This window comes from Asparagus officinalis, chromosome 7 (genome assembly GCF_001876935.1).
Source record: "Asparagus officinalis chromosome 7, Aspof.V1, whole genome shotgun sequence".
Taxonomy (NCBI): Eukaryota; Viridiplantae; Streptophyta; class Magnoliopsida; order Asparagales; family Asparagaceae; genus Asparagus; species Asparagus officinalis.
In genome coordinates this window covers 89,899,978-89,921,365 of record NC_033800.1, presented here as the reverse complement: position 1 = coordinate 89,921,365, position 21,388 = coordinate 89,899,978, and the positions used below count along the sequence as shown (strand labels likewise).

The 21,388-nt window shown below is 35.1% G+C and overlaps 1 pseudogene; it reads left to right on the top strand.

Moving 5' to 3' along the window:
* On the top strand, positions 575 to 17,887 carry LOC109850842 (annotated as a pseudogene).

Below are 21,388 nucleotides of genomic sequence, written 5' to 3'. Positions count from 1 at the left end.
CTTAGGAGGTGAAGTTAATTCACCACCATTCACCTCCATTCACCTTGTTTGGGAACACTTAGGAGGTGAAGTTAATTCACCTCCATTCACCTTGATTCACCCCCTAATAGTATAAAAATTGTTTAGGAGGTGAAGTTAATTCACCTCCATTCACCTTGATTCACCCCCTAATAGTATAAAAATTGTTACCCCTAAATTGGAGTGTAACCAAGGAGAAGGGAATTCCCTTTCCTTCCCTTCCTTTCCCTTCCCTTCCTTTCACTCAGTTTCCTTTTAACTTCCCTTCACCACCTACGAACCCAAACAGGCCCTCAGATCTTAGATCTCAGATCGTCCCCCCGACCCCTAACTGACCGATACATGTTATCGACTTCGCCGGATCCTCATGGATCGCGTACGCGCCTCCTCGCTCGTCGTCATCTCCCACTTCCCTTCTCCCCTCAACGATTCCGAAACCCTAATTGGCCCCTCCTTCCAACAAGTCATCGATCCCACTGCTTCTCCCTCTTGCTCGAGTGCAGAAGACATAACCGATCTCCTCCCCCTCCTCTCTCAGATCTCAGATCGTCCCCCCCCCCCCGCCGTCGCAAATCTGCCATCGATTTCATCCCCGACTTTGGCGCATCCTCATGGATTCGCGTACGGCACCTCCTCGCTCCTCATCATCTCCCACTTTCCTTCTCCCCTCTACGATTCCGAAACCCTAATTGGCCCCTCCTTCCAACAAGTCATTGATCCTATTGCTTCTCCCTCTTGCTCGACCGCCGACGACATCGTCGCCGTCCGCTGGAGCAGCGCTCGCCCCTCCGACGGAGAGATCACGGCTGCGGTCGGGGATTGCGTGTTCTTGTTCTGTCCTGACTCGGCTACTGCATCAGGTAACTTAGCTGTTGTGTAATTTGGTTTGTGCTGCTTGTTATCTTTTCCATTGTTTGGTAGAGAAAGCGAGGAGCTAAAGTTGTTTATGGTAAGTGGGGTAGCTAGGAATGAGAGTTTGAGAAAGTTCTCACGTTTCTTCTCATAATTTAAAAAAAATGACTGTACCATAATCACATTTGATAATATCATTAATTTTTTTTAGAGAAAGATGCAATATCTAACTCGAAATTCCCATCTAAAAATTATATGCAATATCTAACTCGGATTGGATTCTGCAGATTGATATTGTTGAGAAAGGGGACAAATTGGAGGTAAAATCAACTTCTTTTTTTAATACAAAATAGTACATTTTCTTTTATAAATTTATAGTGGTTCTTTGAAATTTTACTTTTTTTTTATTTCACATGACAATGCTCGTGTGTAGTAATTAAATTTCCTTTGCAGCTTGTTGAACAAGATACTGAAGGGCTATGCAACTCAGAGTGTAAGACTATCATATCGAGCACGCATGTCAAGAGGTTAGTAGTTACTTTTCTGTTTCACATATGAAGGTCCAAGTAGTTCACTATCCCCGTTTGCATTTTAGGTCAATCAGCAGATGACATCCTCAATAAAGACACAGTAGAGTTGCATGTGGTATAATATGACAAGAAAGTTTTCTGGAATAAAGATCATAAATTGGCTATCTCAATTCTTGTTTTACCCCAGTTGTATAATGCTGCTCTGAATGTATATATGGATGCAAATAGAAGATATAAACAGTCAATCAGGTCACAAATAAACAAAGGTTCCTTTGATGATGCAAACTGTGGATGTGATTTTGATCAATTTCTTGAAAGTGAAGTAATAAACAAAGGTTCCTTTGATGATGCAAACTGTGGATGTGATTTTGATCAATTTCTTGAAAGTGAAGTTCTAAAGCATACCAGGGCACTTTTGATTCTCAGTTATGACTTCAAGAGTGCATGGAATTCCAGGTTTTTTTTCCCTTTTCCTGATGACAGTAACATGTTTATTTTCTCTAAGTGTCCTTACTTTCTTTGGTTGCTTATCTAAAGTGCTATAATATTAATGGTAACTTCTCATTAAGATGGTTGTGTCTATTTAGTTTAGATTACAAGAATTTGGACATTTTAGCACTGGTATATATTTTTGAGATTCCTTAATAGGACTGTTTTTATAAATTCTAATATCTAATTCAGGTGCAGATATTCTCTTGAGATATCCACCTACATTTGTACTTCTGAGGCTCTTTAGACTCAAGGGCTTCATTAGAAATTTTGCATAGGAAGTCATGTGAATTATTGTTAGAAACATGCAATTGAGCCCTTTTGTGGCAAGCACTACTAATGTTTATAACAGGAATATTATGCTCAACTGTCAGAGATTTATTCTACCTTCAGTTATGTTTATTGTTGAATAACAGTGGCATTCATCATTCGGTAGGAAGCTTGTCCTATCAAGAAAGCAGGAGCTATCATTATTTGTGGACGAATTTTAGTTATCTGCACTAATCCTTTCATATGCACCAAAAAGTGAAGGTGCTTGGAGTCATAGGTAATATCCATGATATTTTGCATCAATGAAGTTATATGAATTTATTGATACTAGAATTTTTTTCTCTTATTATTTATTTTTTTAGTTATTTTTCATTAATGGAAAGGTTTCTCCTTTGTTATTTGTCAGGGATTTCTACTTCTATTTATATTTGTATGTAGGTCTGATCAATGTGTGGGACTTATAATCAAGAAAAGTGTATATTTTCAGGCAGTGGACAGTAAAGATGATTGCAGAAAAAGTTCACGATCTGCAGGAGCTTGTAGGAAAAGAATCCGAGCTGGTGAAGAATATTGCTGAGGTTTATTTTCCATGCAGCATATGGCTACTTTAAGTATTAAGGGTTTTATTAAATTACAGCTTCATGAATTGTGTAAATGAGTCATCCAATTTCCATATTCTGTTTTTATATTATACTGGATGATAATTGAGAGTGGTTGATAATTGAGAGTGAATGCAATATTAAGTAGTACATGTACCAAAGGAGATTGCCCTTTGGCCATGTACTACTATTTTGCTAAATGGGTGATATTTTGGTGTGTTAACAATATACTGCAGAAATAGTACAGAGATATGAGAAATAGAACCTGTGTCTGATGTATGATAATAACTTTTCGTTTTTGCTGGTATAAGATAATAGTCAGACTTTCTTTTTGTATGCTTGATTCTCTCCATATTTTTCTTTTGCAGAAATAAAAAATGAATTATCGTGCTTGGAATCATCGATGCCGGCTTGTTCTATACATGACGGAGTCACAGGTAACATCATAATATTAATGTTCTTGTAAACTTACTATCTTAGTACTATTATGTCACATAGATACTGTGGTTAACTATCCTTTAACTTTGAGAGAGTTATTATAGCAAATTAATTAGAGTTCTCAAATTCATATTGATGTGTGACCACTAGGCAGTCAACCAACAGTTTAGTTATTGTTTACTCTTCTATTTGGCAATGAGAAGCATTATTACTTGTTCTATGCTGCATGGATGTACTTATATCTTTCTTAGTGAAGGAAAATCGAAAACCTGTATCTCCTTTTCCTTATGTGGGATCATCGTGACTCTCTTCTTATTTCTTGAATGTCTATGGCTTATGCACCCTAAATGTTTTTGTAGTACTTCTGTAAGTTGTGTAAATAATAAACACGAATAGTGTGCTATGAGTAGTAGTGTTACCATTACTCATTGTTATCAGCTTTCTTTCATTCATGGTCATCTGTCATTTGCTTCTAAAGATTAGTATGGGAAGCAATAGAGTTCTTGAATGTATTACCATATGTAGTTCCTTCAATGCAACGACTCTTCTGGAAATACCCTATGACTATCTCAAAGCACAAACCGATAATGTTTTGTGTCATAGGTTCTGTTTTTGATTTTAAAGTATTCAGACATCTGTTTGATGTTTACAACTAGTTTATCTTTTAAAATTTTAGGTCATGGAGGCAGTGATGAACTGCACGGATATGTTCCTTCACTAGATCATGTTGTTGCCGATGTTGTATGTTCTTCCTACTAGTTGGAGATGGATGGGTTAGGGTGTCTGTAATTTTCTTTTTGCGTAATTTTTAAATGCCTCTAGTCTCTGTCTGCATGATCTTTGCTATGATTTTGCTTGAAAATCTTACTTCTGTTCCCCCTACTTAATGATCCATCTGTAGTATTTTTAAGTCTTACCGAAGAACATGTTATTGTATCTAAGCGCTATAAAATATATAGTAGTATTTGTTTGAGCAATATATATGTAGCTGATAATCTGATGTTGCATTTTCTCTAAGGGCCTGTTCGTTTGCCTTAAAAAAATGGGAAATCAAAGAAATAGAAAACTATTTCTAAGAAAAATGGATTTTTGAATTGTTTGGTTGGCTAAAAAAAAGGAAATAAAAGAAATGGAGATGAGATGAGATGAGTTGTCACATTATTATTGGATGATGTGAGTGATTTTTTAAGAAAAATAGTTTTGTTGTTGTTCGGTTGGCGAAAAAAATAAGGAAATGAATTATAAGACACCTATTTCCTGTAGTTTTGTTGTTTTCTTTTGTTTGGTTCATTCTTAAAAATAAGAAATGAAATGAGATGAGATGAGTTGTCATTGTATTATTGGGTGATGTGAAGAAAGATTAAGAAAAGTGTTTTCACAACTTTTTGGGATGAAAACTAAGAAATGAAATGTTAATGAGATGAGGTGAATTGTTATAATATTTTATTCGATGATGTGAGTGATTTGAAATGATGAAAAGAGATGAGTTGAGTGATGTTTGGATGAAAATAATATTTTATTAGATGTGATGGATGAGTTGTTAGATGAAAATAATATTTTATTAGATGTGGTAGATGAGTGGTTAGATAAAATTAATATTTTATTAGATGATGTGGATGAGTTGTTGGATGAAAATAATATTTTATTGGATGTTGTGGGTGAGTTTTAGGGATGGAAATGGAAGAAATGGGTTATTTTGAGATTTCCACCTTTTTCATTTCCATTTCTTGGTTTTTAGGAAATAAACGAACAGGCCCTACTAGGAAATAATCAAAGAACTGATGGAAAGGCTACCACACATGAAAGAGCTTATGGATATGTACTGTGGCCCTGATAGAGTGACTGCAAAGCAACAAAGGAGTTAGATAGAGTCGCAAAAACTCTACCAGTGAATATACCTTCATCTGTGAAGAGGTTCACTGATCGTGCTGTTCTTTCACTTCAAGTTTTCTTTTTTTCAACTTAGTTTAGTTTCCTGTAAATCTTATAATGTGTCATTCTCTGAAATGGAAAACACTGAATATGGCAAACTAGAATATTTAAACAGGCCTTTGAGTGTTGACTTGGAAATGGAAATAAATGTAATTATTTTGCAATGGGAGCAAATTCTTTGTTTATCATAATATGCCAACTTGTTTGGAGTATAATTTGATGTTTGGTTTTTTTGTTGATGTGAATGGGAGCAATTTTTTTGTGGATGTTCAGGTTCAGTGTAGGCTTGTAGTTGACAGAAAAGATATTACTTTTAGCGATGCAAATTAGTGTCGATAAAATTATACTTTTTACGGACGCATAATTATGCGTTGCCAAAAATTATACTTTTGCCGATGCTATCTTGTGTCGGCAAAAGTACAGCTTTTAGCGACGTTATCTTGCGTCGCCAAAAGTTTAGCTTTTAGCGACGCTTCATTCTACGTCACTAAAAGCTGCACTTTTATCGATGCTAACTTGCGTCGCCAAAAGTACAGTTTTTAGCAACGAACAATTTTGCGTCGCTAAAAGCTATACTTTTGCCGACACTGCATGCGTCGCTAAAAGTATACTTTCGCCGACGTAAAATATTATGCGTCCTAAAAGATATACTTTTCTCGACGCATGACGTGTCGCCAAAAGTGTACTTTTGGCAACGCAGTGTATTTACGTCGCCAAATACTTTCCTTGATGCACTTTTGGCGACGCGTTAGCGACGCTGTATTTTGCGTCAGGAAAGATTTTTCCTGACGTTTTTTAAACTTTTGCCGACGTTTTTGTTTCGTCGGCAATGTTGTATTTTGTTGTAGTGGAAGTATAAGAAGAATAAGGCTATGTATGCGGGATGGGAAGAATCCGAACCTAGCAATTTGAATATTTATGAAGAAGCCGCCAAATGTACCTTTCAAGATCCAAATATATGCTTCATGGCTCATGATGATGAGATAATATCTGATTCCGAAGATATGAAATGTGAATTAGACAACACTTGTTGAATTAAATTTTGAGTTTAAAAAGTTAGCCAAAGAATATTCTTCATTTAAAAAATTGCACAACTCATGTGATTTTAAAACTTGAATTATTATAATCATCAATGAATGATGTTATTGCTTTAAAAGATAAAATAATTGGAGATTTTAATTTTGAAAACAAACAATTTAGGTCAAAATTGAGAGATTAAACAATGAAATTGTCTTATTGAAATCTAGTCATGCTCACCCTCATTTTGGTAGAAAAAGATTTTATCAATCGTATGCACCTACTCACTAGAAAAATTTTATTTGCACTTATTACATGAGACATGGTCACATCTCCACTAATTGGAGATTTAGAAATATTATTTATGATTATGGATTGATGTGGGTACCCAAGGGTACTAAGAGTACTAACGTTCAAGGACCCAAGATTTGGGTATCTAAATTATCTACTAAAACTTGTAGGGAACGTCTCGCACAAGACGTAAGGAAGTATGGTACCTTGATAATGGTTGCTCTCATCATATGACGGGCAATAAAGATCTATTTGTAACCCTATCAAGGATGGAAGGAGATAATGTCTCGATAGCAAGAAAGGTAAAATTATTGGTATTGGTAATATTGGTAAGAAACCTTTTCCCATCATTGAAGATGTTTACTTAGTTAAATGACTAAATTATAATCTTCTTAGTATTAGTCAACTAAGTCATAAAGGCTATGACATTATTTTTAAACCGGATAAATGTATTGTTAGCCTCAAAGATAAAATTATTTTTGTTGCCCTTAGAAAACTTAATGTATATATTTTTGAGATGAATGAGCTTGTAGATCAAGATGTAAAATGTCTTGCCGAGGTGGATGGTGATTCTTGGATTTAGCACAAAAGGCTTGGATATGCAAACATGAAATTAATTTTCAAGCTATCAAAGAAATATTTGGTTTGAGGAATTCCAAACCTAAATTTTGTTAAAGACTCCAAATGTGAAGATTGTGCCAAAGGTAAACAAATAAAAAGTTCCTTTAAATCTATTAACGAGGTATCCACCACTAAACCTTTGCAATTACTTCATCTTGATCTCTTTGGTCTTATGCGTGTTGCCTCACTAGGAGGAAAGCATTATGTTTTTGTGTTGGCTGATGATTTTTCTCATTTAACATGGATCATAATTCTTAAAAATAAGGATTAGTGTTTTGATGAGTTTTCCCATTTGTAAAAAGGGTTGAAAATGAAAAAGTTTGAAAATTGTCAAAATTCGTAGTGATCATGGTAGTGAATTTCAAAATAAATATTTTAGTGATTTTTGTGACCATCATGGTATTACTCATATGTTTTTCGCACCAAGAACACCATAATAAAATGTTGTTGTTAAATGAAAAAATCAAACCGTACAAGAGCTGACACGTACTATGATAAATTCCTTTGATTTACCAAAGTTTTTTTGGACGGAAGCCATTAACACGGTTTGCCATGTTTTAAATCATGTTTTGATTAGGCCTATTTTCAAGAAAACACCTTATAAGTTTTATTTTGGTAAGACACCCAACATAAGCTATTTTCGGAATTTTAGTTGCAAATATTTTATCTTGAACACTAAAGATCATCATGATAAATTTAATTCAAAAATAGATTTTGGAATAGTTTTAGTATATGCATCAAAGAGTAAGGCTTATAGAGTTTTCAACAAACAAACACTCGATTTTGAAGAATCTATAAACGTTACCTTTAATGATACTAATATTAGTTTGTAAGATTTTTTTGCCTATTAGGGAAGATGATGACATTGAAGGAGGATTGGAACAATTGCAAATAAGTAACCCGCCTTCAACGATTACATCAAGGACTCAAGAGGGATAACTTGAAAGTAACCGAAAAGATGATCAAGGAGAGCTTTCCAAAATTTAGAAGTTTGCACTGGATCATCCTAAGGAACAAATCATTGAAATCCCCTCAAAAGGCGTTATGACTCGCTCAAAAGCAATTAGTGAATGTGATAATGTTGCTTTTCTATCTCAAATATAACCAAAATGTGTTGATGATGCTTTAAATGATGAGTTTTGAGTTTTAGCCATGCATGATGAATTAAACAATTTTTAAAGAAATAATGTTTGAAAACTTGTTCCTAGACCAAAAGATTTTCATGTTATTGAAACAAAATGGGTTTTTCAAAATAACCTTGATGAATTTGGCATAGTTACTAGAAATAAAGCTAGATTGGTCACCCAATGATACAATCAAGAGGATGATATTGATTATAACAAAACTATTGCACCAGTTACGAGAATGGAGTCAATTCATATGTTTTTGGATTTTCCTAGCTTTAAAAATTTTAAATTATTTCAAATGGATTTTTAAATAATTTTATTGATGAAGAGGTTTATGTCGAGCAACCCCCCAGATTTATTGATTCTTTGCTTCCAAATCATGTTTACTGGGTTTAAAAAGCTTTATATGGTTTGAATTAAGCTCCAATATCTTGGTATGCTCGCCTCTCTAGTTTTCTTGTTCAAAATAGTTTTTCAAAAGGAAAAATTAATAATACTTTGTTTGTTAGAAAAGAAAAAAGTGATTTCATCTTAGTTCAAGTATATGTTGATGACATTATTTTTGGAGCTACTAATGAATCTTTGTGCAGGAACTTTTAAAAGTTATGCAAGAGCAATTTGAAATAAGTATAATGGGAGAACTCACGTTTTTCCTTGGACTCCAAGTCAAACAAGGTAATGATGGAATTTTTGTCTCACAAAAAAAGTATACAAGAGAGTTGGTGAAGAAATTTGGGATGTAAAACTCCAAAAACGCACCTGTTGGCCTTTTTGTTTTGATGATGTTTTACAAACAATTTACGACTAACTTTGTTTATCTAGTATTTGTATTTTTGTATTTATTCTAGGCAAACAATGAGTTGGAGGATGGATAAAATCGAGTTTTCACGATCATATCCAATGGAGCTTGGCAGAATAGTGGAGTGAAGCAATGCAATTCAAGTCAAGATCCAAGTTCAAGCTTCATCCACAATATTTACCAAGAATAGGTTCAATGAAGATCTATTAAGCTTGGGTAATTTTAGTTTTAGGTTTATATTTGTGTGTAGATACTTTAAGTTCATATATACACATACACGTATTTGGTTTTTAAATATATAGTCATCTATCTATCTATCTATCTACACACACACACACACACACAAATTTTAGTTTTTGATTTCAACTTTAAAAATGAAACAAATTATATATATATATATATATATATATATATATATATATATATATATATGTTTGTTTTCATATGGTTAAGTTGTTTTGGTTTATTTATGTAGATATGAAATAAATATATATTCATATACACATTCATATTTTTCATATTCTATTATATTTGGAAATATATTGTGTTTTTAGGTTATAGACTTTAGAACAATATGTTATACCTATTATCAAGTCTATAAAGCTATACAATAGTTTTCAAAACTTTGGTTTATGTCAAAACATCAAATTTTAAATATATCACATTTTCATGTTTTGGACATTATTGCAAAATGAAGAGATTTCTCATAATGGGGAATGCAATTTGAAAAATTCTTTCTGTAACATGTTTATTATCATGTCTATAAATATTTCCCAAAATTTTATATTTTTCTGAATTTAGTTGCTATTTTTAAAGGCTCTTTAAAAATCAGTTTTACTATTTAAATTAGGCTGATAATGTGTTATCAGTCGACAGATGCAAGTGTCAATTCGACTGATGAAAACACTTAGAATAGTCAATAGTTTCTATTTTTATGTTGATCGACTGACTAGTCGACTGATGAGGTTATCAGTCGAGTGATAAGGTCGTCAGTCGACTGATGAGCTGGAAAATACCTATAATGGTCAGCTCATCAGTTGACTGATGAAACCCGTCAGTTGACTGATGCTGTAACGGTTAGTTTTTTATTTCCCTTATTTTTGTCTTTTTACTGGGTTTCACTTGGATTTTGGACTCTCTTTCTTCATCCTATATATACCACATACTATTGCACTTCTGAACCAAGAAAAGAGAGTTTAAAAACAAGTTTTAAGTGTGGTTTAAGTTCTTTTATGTGTTTGTTTACAAAATTGGTTTTGTTAAGAATGTTTCACAAGAAGAGGAAATCATCTTTGGTTTGAGCTTTCCATTTCACATCTCCATCTCTCTTGTTCTAGAGAAGTTTTCTCAACTCAATTATCTAACTTGTTTACATTTATATTGTAATATTTATATTTGCTAGACTTTAATTGAGTTTGATTTTATTTTCTCATTCCTTACACACAACCATTGAGCTTAAGTATTTTCATATATTGTATAATTTGGGGTTGTGGTGAGTGTAACCTTAGAGAGTGAGCCTATATTGTGTTCTCATCCATTATAGAGAACAATTTATTTGTATTGAGAACTTAATTGTGAGGATTCACTTTGTATTGCACAAATACATCAAGAGGAGTGTAGAGGTGAGAGTCGTGGTCGGTCCTAAGAGGAGTGGTGTCGGTAGTAAAGCCTAGTTAGAAGTAATTCTGAGCACTTGAGGGAGGCACGTGAGAGGCCAACCTTTAAGGTGGGATTTGTGTAGTTATATTGTGAGTGATTGTAAACGTTGATCGGTGAGCGTTAAAAACCGATATTGTGTGGTGTAAATATTTTTGGGTGAGCGTCCAAAACCCGGTGTGATAGTGGATTTGAAACGCCCCTCAGGGAGGTACATTAAAATTTGGGCATGACCATCTGTAATAAGAATGGTCGACCTGCTAAATCTTTATGTACATCACAATATATATATACTGAAGGGTGAAAAACAAGGCAGTGGAGATGTATATGCAATACTCAGGATCACGAGGTTGACATCAGAGTCCATAGAATACCAAAATAGAAGAACACTAAAGAGAACTACAAAATATTACAATAGTAGCAGTGGCTACAACATTAGTACAGGTTTTATAAGTCAAAAACACTACAAGAGTGAACATAAATTAACTCCTACTAAGAGTTTCCTCCGGAGCTAATCTTCAACTTCAGGGTCTGCAATCCCCTTATCCTTGCCAGTAGTATGACCTGCGAGTGGATTCAGAAACAATAGGGGTGAGCCTAAGGCCCAATAGGTAACCATAAAAATCACGGGTACCACACAAGGGAACGAATAAAAATGATAGACATAGATATCAAACTTGAACAAAGGGATCTCAACATTAAGTTGTCATTCTTATATCACTATCATTGACCGAAATGAAATAACATGTAAAGATGAATAATCAAGGTCTAATATTCAGGGTTCTAAACTCTCCAATCATGGGATAATCAATAAACCGTGCATGTCTTTATACACCAACCGGTGAGCGTCCTCACACAGGGCATTGTCCCCACCGGGACACATTACTATTACCACCCACCGGTGAAGCTTACTTCACACATGGCATAATCTATGAATATAGACTATTAATTATCAACAAATAATGGAATATTATCATTACCAATAGTCGAATCATCGAAGCAAGTCGAAATGTTGCAATATAATCTTTCGAGGATATCAAAGATATAAAACTGATATAAACAGCATTAGGATAATAATGGCTAAGCAATCACAAAGAGCCAATGCATGAAGTGAATCAAATAGGAACATTACGGAAGTGATAAGATATACAAATTAACATGAGAAACTAACTCGCAGAAATTTTAAGAAAGTAATCAATCGAACTCTTAAAGACTTGAGAGGAAACAATGAAATGTTACGTACCGATTATGTTGGGATCCTCTCGGCCAACAAATGAATCCAAGATTCTCTGTCCTATATACATGTATACCTACATGAGATTATAAATACTATGTCTTTTATAATTTTCTAACTTAAAACTTATATTATGATATAAGCTACACTCTAGATGATTACATTCAATATCTCTAGCATGCACAGCAGCACCAGTAGTGTATATGTAGCAGATTTAGGTGAATGGATGGTATAACAATTAATATCCAAAATGCATGAAACTAGTTCCAAATGACTCTATTATGAGTATAATTTTATAATATAAAAATATTATATCAATGCATAGTGTATAGTAAGTGTTATACTCTCAGCAAACTACACCTATCAAAACTGTAGCAGAAAAATCATTACTATCTGGAATGAATGATTTATTTCGGGTAATTAACACTATGCAAATAATCTCAAAATTGGTATATAAGTGATATGATGGATTAGATTCCAAGTCCCATTAGTTTCATCAAATTTTCATTTTTATAATGTATGTTACATGCAAAACAACACAGGGGGTAGACTAAAATTGCCAGTACATATACTAGCTATTAGAGATTCATAGATTCTTAGGTTTGATCGGCTAGTATAAGAAGTTACTTCAAGATTTTGAAAATTTTGACGTCACTTACATGCCTACGAAAAAGAGAGTATAGTTTATTTGGAGCACTGAGTGCCAGAAAACATATGCGGCTTTGAAGACTATATTGATTATAGCACCAGTGATGGTTATTCTGAGCAGTGATAAGATTTTTGGCTGTTTACATGTATATGTAGTTATCGAATCTTAGAGGTGTTTTGACACAGAGCTAGAGAGTAAAGACTTATATTTCAAAGCAATTGAGGACTCATGGATAAAATTACCCACACATGATTTGGAGTTAACAGTAGCGGTCTTCGCACTAAAGAAGTATATACATCATTTGTATGGAATACGATTTAAGCTATATACGATTTAAGCTATATATGGATTATCAGAGTTTGAAATACCTTTTTATAAATTTAACTGGAAGCAGCAACAAAGAGTCGAGTTTATTAAAGATTACGAGTTTGTGACTTAGTATCAGACGAATGTTGTAGCAGACGTGTTGAGTAGGAAGTGTCGTTGTGAGCTTACAGTTTTGTAATGTTTATTCTATCGAATCTTTACACCCTCAGCTAGTTTAACTTTAGGCAGGAAATTAGCGGATGCAGTGTTTCCTTAGGAGCTTTATCAATGCTGTCATCTTAGAGTGATAGAAAGATCAGCACCCAGATAGGAGAATCTTAGATTAAAATCCGAAAGAAGGGGACTTCTATAGAGACTAAGGAAGAATGAACCATCGAAACAAATGTGGGTTCTCGAATGAAGGGTCGGCTAGTGATGCTGGGTTATCCACAGCTTAAAAAGGATTTATTTGATGAAGCATATTATTCCAAGTATATAGTACACCTAAGCACGACGAAAATGTACAAGGACTTGGAAAGACGTGTTAGCAAAGCAGCATGCGTAAAGGATTTTGGAGTATGTAGCTAAGTACTTTACCTGCCAGTAAGTGAAGGTAGAACATTATAGACCAGTTGGAACCTACAGCCTTTACCCATTCCGGGAGAAAGTGGGTAGATATTTCTATAGACTTCATTGTAGGATTGCCGAGATAAAAAAAGAGGGAATGATTAGTTTGGGTAATAGTTGATCGGTTGACAAAGTCGTCATAATTCATTCTAGAAAAGACAACTTACTTGGCAGAGACTTATTCAAGGATATTCATTCAGGAGATTGTGAGATTGCATGGAGTTCTAGAGACGATGGTATCAGACCAAGGATCGGTTTTCACTTTATAGTTTTGGAAGAGCTTCCAGAATTCTTTTGGTTGCCACTTGTCGTATTCTAGTGTTTTCCACCCGTAGACAGATGAACAAACGGAGAGAGTCAACCAAGTGTTGAAGGATATGTTGTGGGCATGTGTTAATCGAATTAGCTTATAACAACAGTTATCAAGCGACTAATGGCATGTCACCATATGAGGTGTTATATGGGAGGCCTTGTAGATCGCATATTTGTTGGACAGAGCCTGAGGACAGCCTACTACTTGGACCAGAGCTAGTGAGACAGACTACGGAGAAGGTAGCAGTCATTCGGGAGTGCATTCTTATAGTGTAAAGTCATCAAAAGAGTTATATAGATCAGAGACGACAACCATTAGAGTTCCAGGTTAGGGACTATGTATTGTTGAAAGTATCAACAATAAAGGGAGTTCAGCGATTTGGTAGACTGGGAAAGCTTACCCCGAGGTATATTGGTCCGCTTAGGATAGTGGAACGTATTGGAACCATTTCATATTGGCTAGATCTTCCAACATCGATGTCGCGTATACATGATGTCTTCCATGTTTCAATGCTTAAGAAATATCTATATGACGAGGTACGACAGCGAGTGTTGCACGCACCGGAGATTGAGCTTCATGATGATTTGACTACGATTGAGATTGTTGGATGTATACTTACTAAGGAGGGCAAGAAGCTTAGAAATAAAATGATACCCTTAGTCAAAGTTCAATGGAACTAGAAAGGAGCTGAGAAGGTTTCTTGGGGTTGCGAGGAGAATATACATCATGATGACCCACATCTAATTGAGCAAGTAAATTGTTTGACTACGGTCTACCTGTGTCTATGATAATCTATATGCTCATATCTATACTTAACGCAAGCATGGTGGTATTAACACTTAGCTCCTAATTATTCAGAACGCACGGTATATATATGGGGTGGGTTCCTTGTTCGAATTTTTCGCCCGACGTACTAGTTTCGCTTAGTTAGGAGTTAAGTGGGAGTATTCGCAATCTAGATGGTTAATTATAGATATTGCTATGTTTCATATCTAGAGATTAATAGTACGAGATGTGTATGTGAGGTTTTTTTTGTCTGGATTATCCCCTCAACGTGCTTTTCTGGTATTATCAATCTATAAGATACGATTACGGAATTTCGGGGACGAAATTCTTTTAAGGGGGAAGAATGCAAAACCCTATAAATTTGAACATATGGTGATAAATAATAATAAATATGTTATATGGTGATAAATAATATCTTTTGATGCTTGAGTATGACAAGGATTAATTTTTGATCAATCCAATATATATATATATATATATGTGAATATAGGAGTGAAATCATGCACGAGCTTGAATCTGGAAAAATGATCAGTTAAGATTATTTATATTTTACACATAGATATGGTTTGAATCTGGAAAAACCCAAAAGATAAAAGTTGTAGGTCTCTTCAGTAGATTTCTAACGCATCTTAAATCACCACATTTTGAGGTCGGATGTGAATGTTATAGCCAAAACATGCATAACATATTTCTGTGATGTGAGTAGTCGACTACTACCCAGAGTAGTCGACTAACGGGGCTGTTTCCAGATTTATTTTAGGTTTCGGGTTGGTTTTGGTTTATATCCGAACCCAGGTTGTTATATATCTATAAATATTCAATAAAACCTGAATTTTAGAGATAAAAATTCGTGAGTTTAGCAGCCATCTCCCTCCTTAAACCCTAGACCCTATTTTGTGAATTTTGGGAGAGTTTTGAGGTGTTTGTCGAGGAGAAAGCTGAAAAGTGTGATCATGGTTAAAGAGGATCTTGCATCATGTGATTGAGGAGTCCACCAGCACCCTAAGGCAAGATCATCTTCATCCTCTCCTGCACCCTTAATTATTAGATGATTTAAAGTGATTAAATCAATGTTTACATACTTATTTCTGATTTTTATGAGATAAAAGTTCAATTTTGATAATAGATCTATAATTCTTCTTAGATCTAATATTTTTTCTTGCTGTTTATGTTAGAAATATGATCATGATCATTAGGATTAATATTAATTTCATTTTTAATTTTTTAAGTGAGATTTACCTATGTGCAAACCATAGTTTATTTAATTAATGGAGTTTTCTTGTAATCTAATCATGTAAAAACCTAGGTTTGTGGTATCTAGGTTTTGTAATTAAGTTTAAAACGAATTATTCCCTCCTCATGTGTAGATCTTTTCATGCTTTTAATCATCATATTGCATATATGTAGTTAATTGAAGAGATTAGGTGTTAACTTTAAATTGAACCAAGTTAAGCCCATGTTTATGATTAAGTTAATCTCTGTTTAATGTTATAAATCATTTAAATCTGGTTTAAAATTGCATAAGTACATGTTTGATTTGTTAAAGTCCTGTTTGTGCATGCCCGTATGTTAGTTGCATGCAGAGTAGTCGACTACTAAGATGAGTTGTCGGCTACTTTGTCTCAAAATTTAGTATGTAGAAACATTTCCTTAGCAGAGTAGTCGACTAATCATGTGTGTAGTCGACTACTCCCTTCCTGATGCAACTCACAGATTCCTTAGCAGAGTAGTCGACTAATCATGTGTGTAGTCGACTACTCCCTTCCTGATGCAACTCACAGAATCTGTTTCATAGCAGAGTAGTCGACTAATGTGTGTAGTCGACTACTCCCTTCCTGATGCAACTCACAGAATCTGTTTCATAGCAGAGTAGTCGACTACTCACACTTAGTCAAATTCTCCAGGTTCGGGATGAACTCAGAGTAGTCGACTACTCAGTCTAGTAGTCGACTACTAAGGTTGATTTTCCGAGTTTTGTTTTATTTTTGTTTGAAATATATTTGCGGGGTTCGAGTCGCACTTCTATACATATAAATTCACGAATACATAAGTACAGTGTCTTTGCACACACATGAGTAACCCAAAGGGGATTTTGACAAGAGTTGGGTTATTTATAATAGAGTAGTGATTGTTGGATATCGTTAATGAGCATAGCTAAGTACTATATGGGATAGTACTTTGATATATTAGTTATACACAGTTTATGCATAAGATGGATATCGTTGATGAGCCCAATTTAGTGCTACATGAGGTAGTGCATCGATATTCCATATGTACAGGCCATTAAGATGGGTTTGGATGCTTTGTATAGCAGTCCGCCTGTACGAGTGTGCGATGAGGCTGGTAAACCATCTATTTATGGTGATTGTGAGCCATCTATTTGGATACCTATATGGTAGGTCTCTTGCACTCAGGCTACGTGCTGAGATCGCGATGAGACTAATGAGCCATGTACACAGTTCAGGATACCTACACGGTAATCCGTGACATTGAGATTGTCGATTTATAGCCTAAGTTTTAGGCAGATGTCAGTGGTGAATTCAACTCATCTTTGAGATATATGACCGAGATATTTTGCTCTTGAAAGTATACGGGATTATATGTTTGTATTTATTTTATCTCCCAGTGATTGTGGAAGATATTATACGATGTAATGATATCTTTATATTTCTTTACTGTTTTCTTTACTTGTTAGTTTGGATCAATGTTTAGATATCTATAATTTGAATCAATGGTATATACATGAGTATTTCCTTATTTGGATTATTTCGCTCGATGTACCAGTCTCGTGTTGTGGATTTCTAATTATTGATTTCATTAGATTATCTATTCTTAGTTCGATATTAATATTTAGTTATCTACAATTTAAGACAATGGTATATACATGAGGGTTTCCTTGTTTGGATTATTTCACTCGACATACTACATTTCGTGTTGTTGATTTCTAAATATTAATTCTACTTAAATGCAGGGAAAGTAATCTAGGTAGACTATGCTTATAGATAAAGCCTCCACTCCATCTAGCTACCCTTCTCCTGTGGGCGGATGGAGATGATCTTGCTGTAGTACTCTGACGCTCTTTATGTAGTTCTTTTTGTTATTTTTGAGACGGTACAGAGGTAAGGAGAGCCGCAGGATGACAGAGTTCTTACATAGTCACCATCACATGAGTATTAGTAGAGGCTCCACAGAAGATTTTATATTTTTATTCAGACATTAATATTTCATCTCCATATTATAAAGACAGTTTGTCTTAGTATGATTATTTGATTTATGATGAGATATTTATTTATCACAGACAATAGATGTATTTCTGTTGAGACATGATTTTTATTTATGAGATATCTCCTTCTTTATCATGTCTATCGTGTTCAGCTCTTTATTTTGCCTATTTTGCACCTGCACTTTTCTTTGATTCCACTAGAGGATACTGCTGTGATTGGTAAAACGTGATTATGCACAAGTGTGGGTGCATGGTGGGTTTGACATCTCTGGGTTCACCTTAGATTGCAGCATTGTGTGAAACCAGGGGCGTAATAAGTTTGTTGTGTGATTGCAATTGTGAGAGTTATAAAAGTTTTCGGTGAACTTAGAAAACTGATTATGTAGTTGATTTAAGATAGTGGAGATTTTTCACGAGGGTGAGGGAGCAGAGACGTAGGTCGTGGGTCGACCAAACTCCATGATCATTTGCTTTGTTTTTGCGATTGTCATTTATTCACTATCTCTCTTGTTTTTATATTCATGTTTATATCGCCAATTGTTTAAATTGTACATCTTTATATATCTCATCGTATATCTCTTTGTTAGGATATATTAGTTAATTAGTTTTAATATTAGCATTAATATCGGATTAGATTAGCAATTATCCTATTCACCCCCTCTATGTACTTTCATTTTGGTATCAGAGCCTGGTGCTCTTTGATTTGTGGCTTAATCACCTAGAGTCAAAGATCCTCGCTTTGTATTATTGCTAATCTATTTTTGTGATTATTATTCTTGCTTGCATATATTTATGATACGAGTCACTGAACGAGCACCCTTGATCGCAAAATTATCAAGAGTGGGTTGCGAAGAAGACAAAAGAAAACACACACAGAATTGAGTTGGTCGAAGAAAAATACCTTATCTAGATTATGAGAAATAATAGATTACAAAACTCTCTCTCACAATCTCTCTAGATCAAAGAAACAATCTCCTTATCTTGTTTCTGAATACAATCTGCTTAGAAAACCCTAGAAAAATCGTGTTTTAATATGTATCAAACACAAAACCTAAAGCGAATAGGAAACTAGATGTCTAGCTCAGCCCGACTCGCAGTCGATCGCAGAACCCATAGCGGTTGATCGTGGCAAATGACCAAAACCAAAATCGCCTACAGGGTTTTAGCTGTCGACCATAGAGTTCATTGTGGTCGATTGCGCAAAGTCCAGAAACTTTCCCTGAGCTGTGCACGTTCGCGGTCGACTGTGACGTAAGGTGTGGTCGATCGCTTGAAGTCCAAAGTGTTTCCTGCAGCTTTCTTATACTCTTCGACGTTATCACCTTCAACGACTTCATCCACGTCTCTATTCTTAAGATACCATGAGAATCATATATCCTCAAGCTCCTATGAGGATCACTAAGCTCCCGAAGCAAGGAAGAAGATACACCCGTATCATGGTTCCCCCCTTTAGGAACTTGAAGTCCCGTTCAAGTTATAACTGAAGTTGAGGGAACTCACGAGCTCCTCCATCTTTTCTGAACTACTTGGCCTTGCTAGGAATCTGGTCTCGACATCCGATCAAAAACAACCCCTACATCCTGTGTCTCGTCGTAGTCACCTTCCATTCCAAATTGCAACCCTCTTCCAATGGCTCCTCATAAGAACTAATGCATAACGCAACAAACTTCTTGCTTGCATTCACTAGCCTCTTTTCCCGATTCACTGTCACAAAGTTTGTCTTCTTCAGAAGAGATGCTGAACAAAATATGAACTTTTCACCATCTTTGGTAAATGTGTACTTCTAAGCCCGCCTCTCGTAGATCGTATATCTATCCCACAAATAGGGATTGACCAGTATAACCTGACAAACATCCAATAGAACTATGTCGTACGTGACCTCGTTAATATACGACTCATGGAGCACAAATCTAAAAGTACATTGATCAACTACACTCAGCCCGTCTCCTTATGAATCCACACTAATGGATAGGGCTTTGGATGCTTGACTGTCTTCAGACCTAACTTCTAAACCAAGGCCTCGGATATCAAATTCTTCTCGCTGTCTGGATCAACTATGGCCTCTACCAAATTGGTCTTCACCTTCAACTTAAGAACAAAGAGCTGCTCTCTAGGGCCGTCGTCCTCTTTCGTGGCTTGCTTCCTTGTCATAAGGTTGAGACTATTGTTAGGCTCTATCATCCCCGAGACTTCTTTCGGAACTTGAGCTATCACATATGCCTAGGATCATCCTTCCTCTTCTCCTCCTTAGATTAAGAACCACTAGACTCACCTCCAGCTTCTTTTACATCTCCCTTTGCCTCGTTGCTCCTCTTTTGCTTGCCTTCGATGGTAATAGCCTTCACGCTCGTCTCTGTAATAGATTCCACTGTGAATAACTTCATCTTCTTCCGAATGTAATCGCTCAATCCCGCCATATACTTTATAAACACAGAATATTCCTCTGTCATAATGTTGAGGACCATCGTCTGCTGTTGGAACTCCGTGGTGTATTCTTGAATGGTTTGATTGACTCTTTGGCGTAAGCCGTACCACTTGAACCAATGCTCCTTAAGGAATCCCACCAGGTAGAACTATTTTCTAAGTATCTCCTTGAATTTGTTCCACGACACCGCCTTCCTTTCCTGCTTGCAATAGGATTTCCACCATGTCAATGCATGCCCCAAAAGCTTCAAAGTCGCGAACACAAGCTTCTCCTTGGATGAATATCTGTAGAGGATAAAATATGTCTCCATCTACTCGATCTAATCATCAAGCCTCTCGACGTTGACACTCCCATCATAAATAGGAATCTCCACCTTGAAGTCTATTTTTAAATTCTAGTAAGAACCCTTACCCCCTTGATGCGGAACAGTCTTGACAATCTCGGCCTCCTCATCAGAATTAGATTCCTCACCCTCCCCCATCAGACTCTACAAGTTTCTTCTTACCTTTCGAAGAAGATTCCTCCTTTTTGTCCTTTCCTTGGAAAAGATTGACGAGCTGTGTGAGAGTCGAACCCATTGTCTCCATCTGTTTCTCTAATGCATCAAGTCTCCCTGAACTATCCTCTTCAGTCATATTCTTCTTCATTAAACCTCTAAACTCCTTCCAAAGAATTAAAGATCTCGCCTAACTTCTTGTATTACGATCGAGTAAGGACCATACATAGGATCCCTTCTTCACAAGATCTAATTGCTCTTATACCAACTTGATACGAGTCGCTGACCACCCTTAATGTAATGATCATGAATTTTGATACTAGTTAAATAATTTTTCTAGAATTTTAAAATATTTAGTTTTTATTTTTAAAAGAGTATTTGTATTTTTCTTGATTTTCTACAAATTTCTATGATTTAAAGTCCAAGTTTTATATTTATTTAAATGATTTAGATATTTATAAATTTATTTAGTGTAGTAAAAATTTCTAGAATTTATCCGTTGTGTTATCGATACTATTATGTATCATTTTAAATAATATGTTGTATTATTATTATTATTATGTATTATTTCGTATAATATGTTGTATTATTAATTACGTATTATTTGTATAATTTATTGTATTATTTCAACTGTTGCATATTATCTATTGTATTAATATAACTGGTATATTTTATTATGTAGATAATTAT